Below are 12,562 nucleotides of genomic sequence, written 5' to 3'. Positions count from 1 at the left end.
TAGAATGATCTGAGGTGACGATACCTACAGGCATAATCTTACCCCAGCATATAGAGACAAGTAAACATGCAATTTTCAGCCGTACATTTCAACGTAACCAACCTCTCAACTCTTGTATCCATCCGCCTCAAGATCATGAATATTCGCCAAAACCTGGCAGAAAATGTATTTTCAAAATCAAACCCTTTTCTTCCACTGTACGCCAAAAAGTCGTCATAAATCGCCATGCAAAAGGGGGGCAAAGGGAAAGGGAGAGAAAGACTAAAAATAACTTTCACTCTACATTCGTGGGGGACGGCGTAGAAATATTTTGTGATCTGTGTCCATTTATAAAACGGAAGTAAGAGAGTTATCGCCCTTTGTCAAAGTAAAAGTAGCATTGGCATATGACCATTTTCTGTGAGAAATTTCCTCGGTTAGTTGACACATCTGCAAACAAGTGCAAGGGTGCGGTTATAAATTGATATGACAGTTGTGTTCAACCTTTCCTTTCAACTTATTTTCAGGATTATACCTGTCCACAATGTGCTGATGGATTTGTTGAGCAGATCAGCAAGTAAGTTATTAGTCTGGATTTGTTTTATTAATCTGGTTTATAGTAATGCATTAGTTTACATGACACTAAGAATAACATCCAGCATCTACTGAACACTAGCCATGCCATTTGGGGATTTACATTACGGTATTTCTTTATTTTAATAATTAATTTGTTTGCTCGTAGTATGTAGGATTCTTTAGCAGTACAAGGAAACTGAAGAACCTGAGAAAACCCTCGAGGTTTGGCAAGCGACCCTACATCTTGTCACGTACGTGGCTGACTCAACGACAGACAGTATGACCATACAATACATGTATATAACGACTATTTGAAATGTTATGTAATTTAGCTATTTATCGAAATTGGAATTACAAATGTTTGATTTATCTCATTACTTTCAGAGAACAAAACAATACATCTCAATCATCAACACAAGGCAGTGACCCAGAATCTTTATTTGATGTAAGTTATGCTTGGGAAACATATATACAGGGCTTGAAATGTTTGCCTGTGGTTGACATGGGTAAGGGCATAATATGTCTACATGAATATATCAGGGAATAAAAACTAATTATATGTCACACTACACAAAAACCTTGTTCGCTGATAGAGGCTACAGGTTTTACTAGATTGTTATCTAAGTTAGTGTGAAGCTTAAAGTTCAATGAGAGGACAAACCCTGTCGATATTCAACTTTACCCTCTGTGACAACAGCGATAGAGGCTACAGTTTTTAATGATGGCTTTATTTCAAATTTGTTTTGAAGCATTAGGGTCACAAGAGGACCAACCATATGGTAGGGTGCCCCACTACAAATAAATATCTCCAAATATTTCGACAATTATACCATAATATTTATATATATATATATATATATATATATATATTAGTGTTGAAAATCAGATCGCGATTTGTGATCCGAATACTTTTGTTTGCTATCCGAATACTATTCGGATAGTTCGGAAACGTGAAATTCTTGAACAAAATCACATCAAAAGTTCATATACTCATAATTTCTTACTTATTTCAATGTTTATGAGTGTCTGTGTATGCCAAGTATGAAATCTTACTTTCGATTTGCAAATTGTTTGAGCCGCGGAGAAAAAAACGTGCGCAATTATTAAGACTATTCATGATATCCCAAAAAATCAATGAAGTGAATAATTTTGTATATAACTACTCGTGTAATCCGCGGCCCTCCCACTTATCATTTTTGCTCAATCAACACGAATGAAAAAAGTAAAATAAAAACATCTAACATTTATTCTGCCAAGGTCGTTTGCCTCATTCTGATAATCTACTGCTATTGAACCAATCAGTAAGTGAGAATATACGTGACCTAGGTCGTTATCAATAAATTTCATTGCGGGAAGTCTAAACACAGTTCTAACTTGTATTCCGTAAATCCAAGAAGTAGCTTTTATCTAGCGTAAACCAGCGCAAGAAATGAATGAATATTTTTTTATTTAGACTACTGTTTTCGTTGCACTACATTAATATTTTTATTAATTACTATCGCTAAATTTACGCGTGATATTAACATTTATGCTCAAAGCTGCGTACGTGATCAATAGCATTGGGGGAAATTTCAAAGTAATCAGATGTAAAAATGGCTAAATATAGAGCATACGGAATGTCAGAAGACTGTAACGGATAGTAAAATGATTCGGATAACCCTTATTTTGTATCCGAATAGTAGTTTCAACACTACATATGTATATTTAAGGCGTCTTTATGTATATTTTTTTTTATATTTTGTGACCCTTGCGGCAACATGAGTCTGAATGCGCAAAATCTAATATTGCGGTACAGTCGAAGCAAGTGAAAATACTGATATAGGATCATCACTCGACGTTGCTTCCAATGCGTGGATTGGATCTCGCCTAGCTATATATGTGAAATTTTCCTCAAAATCCATTTGGAGCAAACATTCCTCTCAGGTGTCTTCATTTTATATGGACTTCGCGGGTTTATGTGATATCCAGTCACGGCACAAATTGCACCCACATTCTCATCATTGGCATTCCCCATTATGTGATTTTAAACAGTCAATCTATTTCTTCTTCTTAAATAGTTGAGCTGTTTTGGTAACATGACAAATCTCAGATTTCTCGTCCGTTCCTTATCAACATTATCATAATCCACCTGATTTACAGCTGATTTAAATTTTTATTTTCGTATATGCTGTCTCTATGCTGTAGGTGTGGCTATAACTCAAAGAATATAATTATGAAACTATATAATGCAATACAATTCCATACTTACTAAATGCTTGAATTTCGAAAAAAAATTGTAATTCCGTCACGAAAGAAACATGTAATTCTGTCACGCATAAATTTGGGAATTATTTTTGTGATGAGAAAAATTTTAGAACATACTTCAATACTGGCATGCGTTCCCACATAGGAAATGAGTTTTTATAGAGATATGCTCAATATTAACATTTTTAGAAAAATAAATCATACTCAGTGGGGCGGAATTACACCAATCAGTGAAAAAAAAGATAACTTTTATCAATTTACGAAATCATATTCAGTCACTCAAATCTTATTAAATTGTATCAAACATAATGGTGTAAACATAAGGAAAGCACTGATATATACTATTCAAAAAAAGTAGGGGATATTTGATTTTGGGGGCATAATACTAAAATATGCAAATGACTACGAAAAAAGTCACTATAGAACCTAACAGAAGAAACATTTCCAGTTACATGTGACGCCCAAACGCACCAATAGCTACCGCATGGAATGCAGGTGATGCTTGGGATCATCATGGGGGTCCAACCCAAGATTTGCACGACTCTGACTTTGAATGTTACAGTCATTGTGGCATTGAATTCCAGGGTGGAAACATCAGTTTAATTGTTTTAGTGACCAGAAAACAAATTTTGATATGCGTCGGCTTACCCAAAATGAAAGGTTACGTGCCCTTGGCATGCTACAGATCGGCACAACACAGGCGGTTGTGGCGCGGACGATGAATGTTTCTCAGTCTGTCATAAGCAGGCTATGGTCCAGATACCGTGATACACAATCTGTACAGGACAGACCACGCTCAGGTCGACCAAGGGCGACAACTCAAGCCCAGGATCGATTTATCCGTACCTTGGCCTTGAGAAATCGTGTCATCACAGCAAATCAGATCAGCGCTCGTCTTCAAAAAGACACTGGTGTGAGAGCGAGTGGCCAGACGATTCGGAATCGACTGCATAGGGGTCACCTTCGCGCCTGACGTCCGCGCGTGATCCCTTGTTTGAGAGATCATCACATTCAGGCAAGACGTCGTTGGTGTAGGGATCGTCAACACTGGGATAATCGACGCTGGAGCAATGTGATGTTTTCAGATGAGTCAAGGTTCACTGTTGATTTTTTGGACAGACGTAGGAGGGTGTGGCGTCGTCGAAACGAGCGCTTCCAAGACGTTAACGTCATCAGACATGATCGATTTGGGGGTGGTTCTGTTATGGTGTGGGGAGGCATCACTGTTGCTGGAAGAACGGCTTTACATGTTGTTGCAGGGCGTGTTACAGGCCAGTACTACCGGGACAACATCTTGGCAGTCCATGTTGTGCCGTTTGCACGACGTCATGGCCGCCGTTTCATCTTCCAGGATGACAACGCAAGATGTCACAGGGCCAGGATCGTTACAGGTTGCCTCCAACAACAGAACATCACCACATTACCTTGGCCAGCACTGAGTCCCGACCTCTCCCCCATCGAGCATGTCTGGGACATGCTTGGACAGAGGTTACGTCAACGTCAACAACGTCCTGCCAATGTCCAAGAACTTGCTGCTGCGTTGCAACAGGAATGGGACAATCTGGACCAAAATGACCTTAGACGTCTCATTAGGAGTATGCCACGTCGGATCAATGCTTGTTTGGCAAACAGAGGAGGATTTACCCGTTACTGACTTGGTTGTGATGCTGTGGTAACTTTGCTGTTTGACCCCGGGTATCATTTTACCCTTATAATGGTCAGTCTGTGCCTTACTTAGTCTAACGATCATTTGGAATAAATCGATGAATGTGAACTTCATTTCATTTTGTCATTTGTTTCTTCGTCAGTTTCATTAGGTGACTTTAATAACACTTAAAAATCAAATATCCCCTACTTTTTTTGAATAGTATATTATAACATACCCATCTCTTCTGTTGTTTCAGACAACTTTAATACTTCAGAAGAAAGGCCTTGAAAATTCATATTTGGCGCATTTAATTACTTTGCCAGAAGCGTGATGTCTTTGCGCGTGCATGTCAGCTGTGACGCATCAAAATAAAAATTTCAGCTAAAATTGGTCGCTTAGAATGATAAACTTTACATACACAATTCAAACAAGCGGTTGCCATGCAAGATGCGCCCAAATTTGGCAAGACATAGATAGAGAGCAAGCTAAAATTAAAAAGAAGCGATTTTTCGTATAATCAGGGGACATAATCCAGGAAGTTACGGTTTGATAAACACGTTTTCCTGTCCATTATATATAACAGTATTTTCTGCTTTTGGAACCTACATCACACTTTGATGTGTAAACCCGAATTCAAGATTTTGGGCAAGGTGAAACAGAAATGATTGAACGATAAAATTTCCGATTAATTTTCACATGATCGCCAGAAGTCGTAAAGCGCACAATCGACCAGGTGCTAATTCAGTGTGTGAATACAGCAACCTGTTTTTGCAAACTAAATTCAACCCAATGCGTTTAAAGAATGAACCAGCTGCATTCACAGAAATTTTTACAGTGATCTTATTTTATCCATACTCTCAATTTAAAGCTATTTCAATTCCCGAAAAAAAGATTGAATATTTATAATGATCGATGTTGAAGACTGGTTGGAAAGGCCAAAAAATCATGGGATTTCGGACATTTTATTTTGTTGAATTGAGGACAAAAGGATATTTTCGATAACTTCACAAAAAGGACGATATGTCGGCCTCACGTCTTTAGAGCTATTTGCAACTACTCGGCGAAGTGCGAGAACAGCCTAATCGGGCAGAAAAATCAATTTTTTTAATTTATCGATTTTTTCCAAAATTTCAGACTGAAAACCGAGGTAACCTTAAAAGCACCCACTGAAAAATCAAAATAAATCACCATATTATAAAAATTGCAGCGGTACAGTTGATTAAATCGGGTCGCGCTAATGCGCAAAAAATAGTACTTACAAATATACACGTCATCACACTTTTAGACAAAAATTTAAGAAAAAAAAATATTTTTGTAAATAATGAAACCAACGAATTATCTACTTTATCACTCATTGTTCTATGGAATATATGTTCCCACCTTAAGGAGACCAGCTTGCGCGTAGGTGTCTTTAGCTGTGGGAGGAAACCGGAGGACCGAGAAAACCTCCGAGGTTGGACAAGCGACCCTACTTCTTGTCACTTACAACCGGGAAATCGAAAACACGCCAGTTCACTCGAATGATACAACGCGCACATGTTCACTATTTGGCCACCAAATCCGCGTTAAGTATTAAACATACATTATGCAAGAGCTAAATCTGATTATTGCGAGTCTTTATTTAGGTTCCAGATGTCATAGAAATTATAAATTAGATCTTTATTTACACAACAAGCACAAAATCAACTCTGTGGACCTACGGATGGCTTGGATTCGGCTTGGATTTAAACAGGATTTCGTTAATTAATTAAATTTTTAAATGGCGTCGTAAGCGGATATTAACTGTTACGTTGACGTCATACTCCCGGAAATAATTTTAGATCGAGGCTAAATGATAGACTGTACGAAGCGAGGCCGCTGTTGATCGAAGCCGCATGTCAGTCAATTCTTGATTGAAAGTTCGATATACATGTATACGGCCTTGATATTATGTTTAGTTGTGGTTAAAATGAGAATTTGGATGTCGGTATTATAGGCTACGCTCTTTTGTCACTTCCGTTTACAGAAAAATTATAGAAATTGATAAACATCACAGCTAACATCACCCCAGTTGAATTGCAGCTCCATTGGATCAATGTTCGGGAGTTACGCAGGCCTACCAGTTACAGTACAAGAGTACACGCAGGCTAACAAGAAGTCGGCTATAATTATGCCTCATTGATTTGGTCCATTCCTTTCAAACTTTCGCTTCTTATCTATATATTAAAAGTCTTATTTTTAATTCGTAGTAAAAATAAATGTGATACGAATTGAATTGCAACGCCCGTCTCAAACCACAGTCATTGAAAACATTACTTGATAATCAAGATTATGTAGGTGGAGTAAACGCCTGTCAATCAAACGATCGTCCAACCTCGGAGACGGTGAAGAGATATTTGACTCTCATTTCTAGTCAAAAATTACAATAGTGATAACTTTGTTCAGAATAAAGTAATTTGACTGAAATTTTCAAAATATTCTTCTTTCATCATCTATTTTTGAACTGTTATAGCAAGAATGACCAACTCTCTATTAAAATCTCCCATAATGTATCTTTAAACATTAAATGTCCGTATATAAACACGCTTTCCTGTCTGTTATATTAACAACATCTAGAAACTATTCCAAAATATAGCAGTAGTTTTGTGCTTTCGGAACCGACATCACATTTTTATGTGTACATGCGAATTTAAGATTTTGCGGAAGAAGAAACAGAAAGGAAACGATAAAATTCCCAATTAGATTGCATAGGATCACCAGAAGTCGCAAAGCCCATAATAACCTGTTGCGAGAATACAGCAACCTGTTTTTGCAAAATAAATTCCACCGAATGCGCATAAAGACTGAACCAGTTGCATTCACAGAAAAGTGATCAAGCACATTTATTACACTGATCAACTGTCGCACGTTGAAAAATACCAAAAAGTAATGGGATTTCGGGCATTTTATTTTGTTAGCTTGAAAACTAAAGGATATTTTCGACAACTTCACCAAAATGATGTTATATCGAACCAACGTCATTAAAGCTTCTTGCAATTTACACGGCGAAGTGCGAACTCAATACTCATCGGAAATCGATTTTTTTCATATATCGATTTTTTCAGAAATTTCGGGCTGAAAACCGAGATAACCTTAAGAGCAACCCATTGAAATTTTAAAAAATCAATATATTGTAAAAATTTCAGGGATACAGTAGATTAAATCGGGTCTCCCTAATGCGCTAAAAATAGTACTTACAAATATTCATGTCATAACACCTCAGCCGAAATTTGTTACGAAAAAGATGATTTTTTTTCAGAAATTTCGGGCTGATACAGTAGATAAAATCGGGTCTCCCTAATGCGCTAAAAATAGCAGTGACAAATATACACGTCATAACACCTCAGTCGAAATTTGTTACGAAAACCGCGATAAACTGAAAACTAAAAAATAAAAATCACTATATTGTAACAATTGCAGCGGTATAGAAGATTGAATCGGCTCCCCCAAATGCGCAAAAACTAGTACTTAAAAATTTGTTACAAAAAACATTATCTTTTTAATAATGAAACTCAAGAATTATCTACTTCATCACTCATTGTTCTGTGGAATATAGGTTTCCACCTTAAGGAGACCAGCTGTATAAAAATATACGCATTAAGGCCCCCATTAGATTATAGCAGGACAAAAATTGAAGTATTAAACAAAATGTCCATATAAACACGTTTTCCTGTCCATTATAGTAACAAAACTAGAAACTATTCAAAAATATGATTGAATGATAAAATTTCTGATTAATTTTCACATGATCGACTCGGTGCTAATTCAGTGCTTGAATACAGCAAACTGTTTTTGCAAACTAAATTCAACCCAATGCACATAAAGAATGAACCAGCTGCATTCACCATAAATTTTTACAGTGATCTTATTTTATCCATACTCCCAATTTAAAGCTATTTCAATTCCCGAAAAAAAGATTGAATATTTATAATGATCGATGTTTGAAGACTGGTTGGAAAGGCCAAAAAGTCATGGGATTTCGGACATTTTATTTTGTTGAATTGAAGGCAAAAGGAAATTTTCGATAACTTCACCAAAATGACGTAATGTTGGCCTCGCGTCTTTAAAGCTATTTGCAACTAAGCGGCGAAGTGCGAGATCAGAACTAATCGGGCAGAAAAATCGATTTTTTCCAAAATTTAGGACTGAAAACAGAGATAACATGAAAAGCAACCCATTGAAAAATCAAAATAAATCACTATATGTGACCTACCGCATCTAAATGAGTCGGAATGCGGGAAAATTAATTTAGCACAAGAGACAAAATAAGCGAAAATATTGATTTTGATCGAAATTGAGATTTTCACAAAATATACTATCTATCGACTCAAAATAGCAATATAACATTTTAAAACGCCTTTATTTGGACGTTTTGTAAGAGTACCATATTCTTAAATCTGTATTTTTCTGAATGTTCTCAGTGGAATTAGTTATTTTTCTCTGCTCGCAGCAGGGCGACCTGTCAATCCTCTGGCAAAATGCTTGGCATCGTTGTAAAGTGGAGAATCTCTAGTTTATAAATATGACCAAAATATTGCCGATGAATTCATTTTGAAGGAATACAAAAGGGTTTTAAAACCCCTAAAAATGTAAACACACTCCGCTTGTTGCTATGCTTCCAACACGACTCATTTGCCCAGACAACGCGTGCAAAGCATTGTTATTCCTTGGCCGCATCGAGGCTCAAGCAGATGATAGAAATTAGATTTGGGCAATGTTATGGGGTATCTAATGCGATTCACTCTGAGAAGTGGCAGAAAACAACTATTGTTGTTTATTATTACAGATTTAACGTCCAATACAATGAATATGATATTATGGACAGGTTGATTTCATTAAATTATTTACACTTGAAAATTGTTAAAAACACAAAATAAAAAGATCCTCGGATACCAACAACTTAATTCTGAATCTGATCGTATATAGATAGCTGTTGAGTGTTAATCAAAACATTGTAAATCAATCAACAAGCCGTTTGTGTCATTGAGTAATACTAATCCGTAATCACTTTTCACGGATTAGTTGATTGATAATTAACAATGATAAGGCCGCCGACAATTCATCATTTACTCCGAATAACTAATCAAAGCGGTGATGATTTAATGTCTCGTTTGGTCTGTTAGAAAATAATTTATAGTCCTTAAAAGGAAATAAAGAAAATGGCCAATAATTTTCTTTCCGAAATAAATTTTATTGATAGGTGATATCCGTTTACTGTCTTTCATACGGCATGCAAAGTTAAGAAAGTATATTGGATATTATTATTGTTTAAAATTGTTTAAAAGTTAAGAAAGTATATTGGATATTATTATTGTTTAAAATTCTATTATCACCATGGGTCTGGAAAATGAGAACGACCAATGAGTCGAAACGCGACGATTATCGATTGGAAAAAATAATCTGCCATTGTTTAATTACACCCCTTCCAAAATGAACGTAAGCATTTCATGCCAATGAAATTGAAATTTCTATTCTATTATGGACTCATATTTTGATACCGTTACGGTACCTGAGGCTTAAAATAACAATAGACTTATTGTACACGCAAAATCTTAATTCAGACATGCAGCTGTGGCGGCTTCTTTGATGATTAAGATAGACTACTAAACTTGATTACCCAATCAACAACCTTAATCTTCTGACCACTGGCACCAAGGTGCTAAATAATTCATGAGATTAACTGATTAAGTTATAATATACAAACTTAGACTACTAATGTATACACTGTTCTAAATTATAACGCTATCATAGGAAATGTGAATATGCCGCATTTGTTGTGGATGTTTTGCTATGAAAAGAGCGTATTTACAACGATTTTCATCTTCGTCACAATTGAATACCTAAAGAAGAAAATATTAATATTAAACAACAAAATAACAAAAGATTTAATGGCATGGTTGCTGTGTGATATTGTTTTAGAACATACCAACACCTTTAACTTGCCTTTTCTAAAAACTGCAGATGTCAGTGCATTCAATTCATTTGCAACTGAGAGCTCGCCCTTTTCCATTCTCGAACGTTAAACAGTTGCCCATGCCCGATGAATTAATAAATTTAATTCTCGTATTGCAATTATGTCCGTTAACGGAACATTAAATTAGTAATCGTAATAAACACCCAATAGCTAAATGATTCCGCACCCCACCACATCGTAGCAAAATGACTGGCTGATCTAAATTGCCACATTTCCAGTGCTTGAGTTACTTTTCTTTTACAAATCATCCTATTTCGAGTGGTATATTATTTCATTTGTTAATATATTTTATTAAAAAAAAATACTAGTAATTTGTGATGCATTATAATACAATTTGTTATTATATTTTATTAAATTTATGCGAGTTTTTAGCATACTGTTGTCTTTTGAAAAATGTTCTCTTTTCTTATACTTGACAGCATAAGATGTTGAATACCGGCGTTTCATTGGTATACCCCTACCCTGCAAAGTGTGACCATAACTGATGGGTGACCATAAAATCATCGAATATGTATAATGATAAATATTTGTTGCATCAACCCAAAACCATGTTTTTCGTATTCAGCGCTCCCGAAATCCTCTAAAATGATATATTACACGAGTACCAAGTATAAGAACTCCAATAATTGCCATTTTGGTGGCCATTTTGAAAAAAAACAAGATGGAGGATACAGTCCAGTCGACCCCTGATGCTACAACCTTTGTGCCTAATAAAACATATAAAATGACATTGCACCAGCCGGTTACAAATATACGGTGATAAAAAAAACAACAAAATTGTCATTTTGGTCGCCATTTTGTTAAAACAAAATGGTTGATATTGTCGGATTAATTTTACTGCTACGATTATCATTTCGGTCGCCATTATGAAAAACAAAATGGCGGGTATTATCGGATTTACTCTTGTACTGCAATTTTTTGATGTAGCACCCCCCAAAACCCATTCAATGACATTAATAAACACATAACTTTGAAAAAAAAAAGATGGCGGAAATTGTCGGATCAAATTTTTACTACAATTTTCGTCTTCAGCACCCCTGAAAACATCTAGAAAACAATATTTAACAACAAAACAGCAAATAAATGGCTTGGTTGCTATGAGATTTTGTTTTGAAACATACCAAATCTTTAACTTGATTTTTCTCAAAACTTACTTTGGTGAGTTGGATGGCTTTAAGCAGTCACAACTCGTCAATTGTTGCCCGATTCAAACAAACTATACATCAAATTGAAGGTAATGAGTTGGAGAATGTGAAAATAACAATAACTCAATTTTCAAAATTTCCTCATTGTGACTCAGTGTGCCATGGGGGGTCACATATTATAAAAATTGCAGCAGTACAATAGATTAAATCGGGTCGCGCTAATGCACAAATAATAGTACTTACAAATATACACGTCATCACACTTTAGACAAAAATTTGTTAAGAAAAAAAATTATTTTTGTAAATAATGAAACCAATGAATTATCTACTTTATCACTCATTGTTCTATGGAATATATGTTTCCACTTTAAGTGGACCAGCTTGTGCGTAGGTGTCTTTAGCTGTGGGAGGAAACCGGAGGACCCAGAGAGTTGGACAAGCAACCCTTCTTCTTGTCACTTACAACCGGGAAATCGAAACCACGCCAGTTGATTCAATGACAGACCTAATGATACAGCGCGCACGTGTTCACTATTTGGCCACCAAACGTCCATATATAAACACGCTTTCCTGTCTGTTATATTAACAACATCTAGAAACTATTCCAAAATATAGCAGTAGTTTTGTGCTTTCAGAACCGACATCACATTTTGATGTGTACGGGCAAATTTAAGATTTTGCGGAAGAAGAAACAAATTAAACGATAAAATTCCCAATTAGATTGCATAGGATCACCAGAAGTCGCAAAGCCCACAATCGACCTGTTGCGAGAATACAGCAACCTGTTTTTGCAAAATAAATTCCACCGAATGCACATAAAGACTGAACCAGTTGCATTCACAGATAAGTGATCAAGTACATTTATTACACTGATCAACTGTCGCACGTTGAAAAATACCAAATTAATGGGATTTCGAGCATTTTATTTTGTTAACTTGAAGGCAAAAGGATATTTTCGACAACTTCACTAAAATGACG

General features: G+C 35.9%; 1 long non-coding RNA gene across 3 annotated transcripts in view; it reads left to right on the top strand.

Annotated features, from left to right (window-relative positions):
* The window catches only part of LOC130012436 (uncharacterized), a 182,575-nt gene that overhangs the window by 33,987 nt on the left and 136,026 nt on the right, over nt 1–12,562 (top strand). For all 3 annotated transcript variants that reach the window (XR_008787856.1, XR_008787854.1, XR_008787855.1), the window contains exons 2-3: nt 507–556; nt 940–1,000. This is a non-coding gene — a long non-coding RNA (uncharacterized LOC130012436). The remainder of the gene's footprint in view (nt 1–506; nt 557–939; nt 1,001–12,562) is intronic.

Source organism: Patella vulgata, chromosome 4, assembly GCF_932274485.2.
Source record: "Patella vulgata chromosome 4, xgPatVulg1.2, whole genome shotgun sequence".
NCBI lineage: Eukaryota > Metazoa > Mollusca > Gastropoda > Patellidae > Patella > Patella vulgata.
Note: the sequence above shows the minus strand (reverse complement) of the source record. Positions and strands in the feature narration are given on the sequence as shown.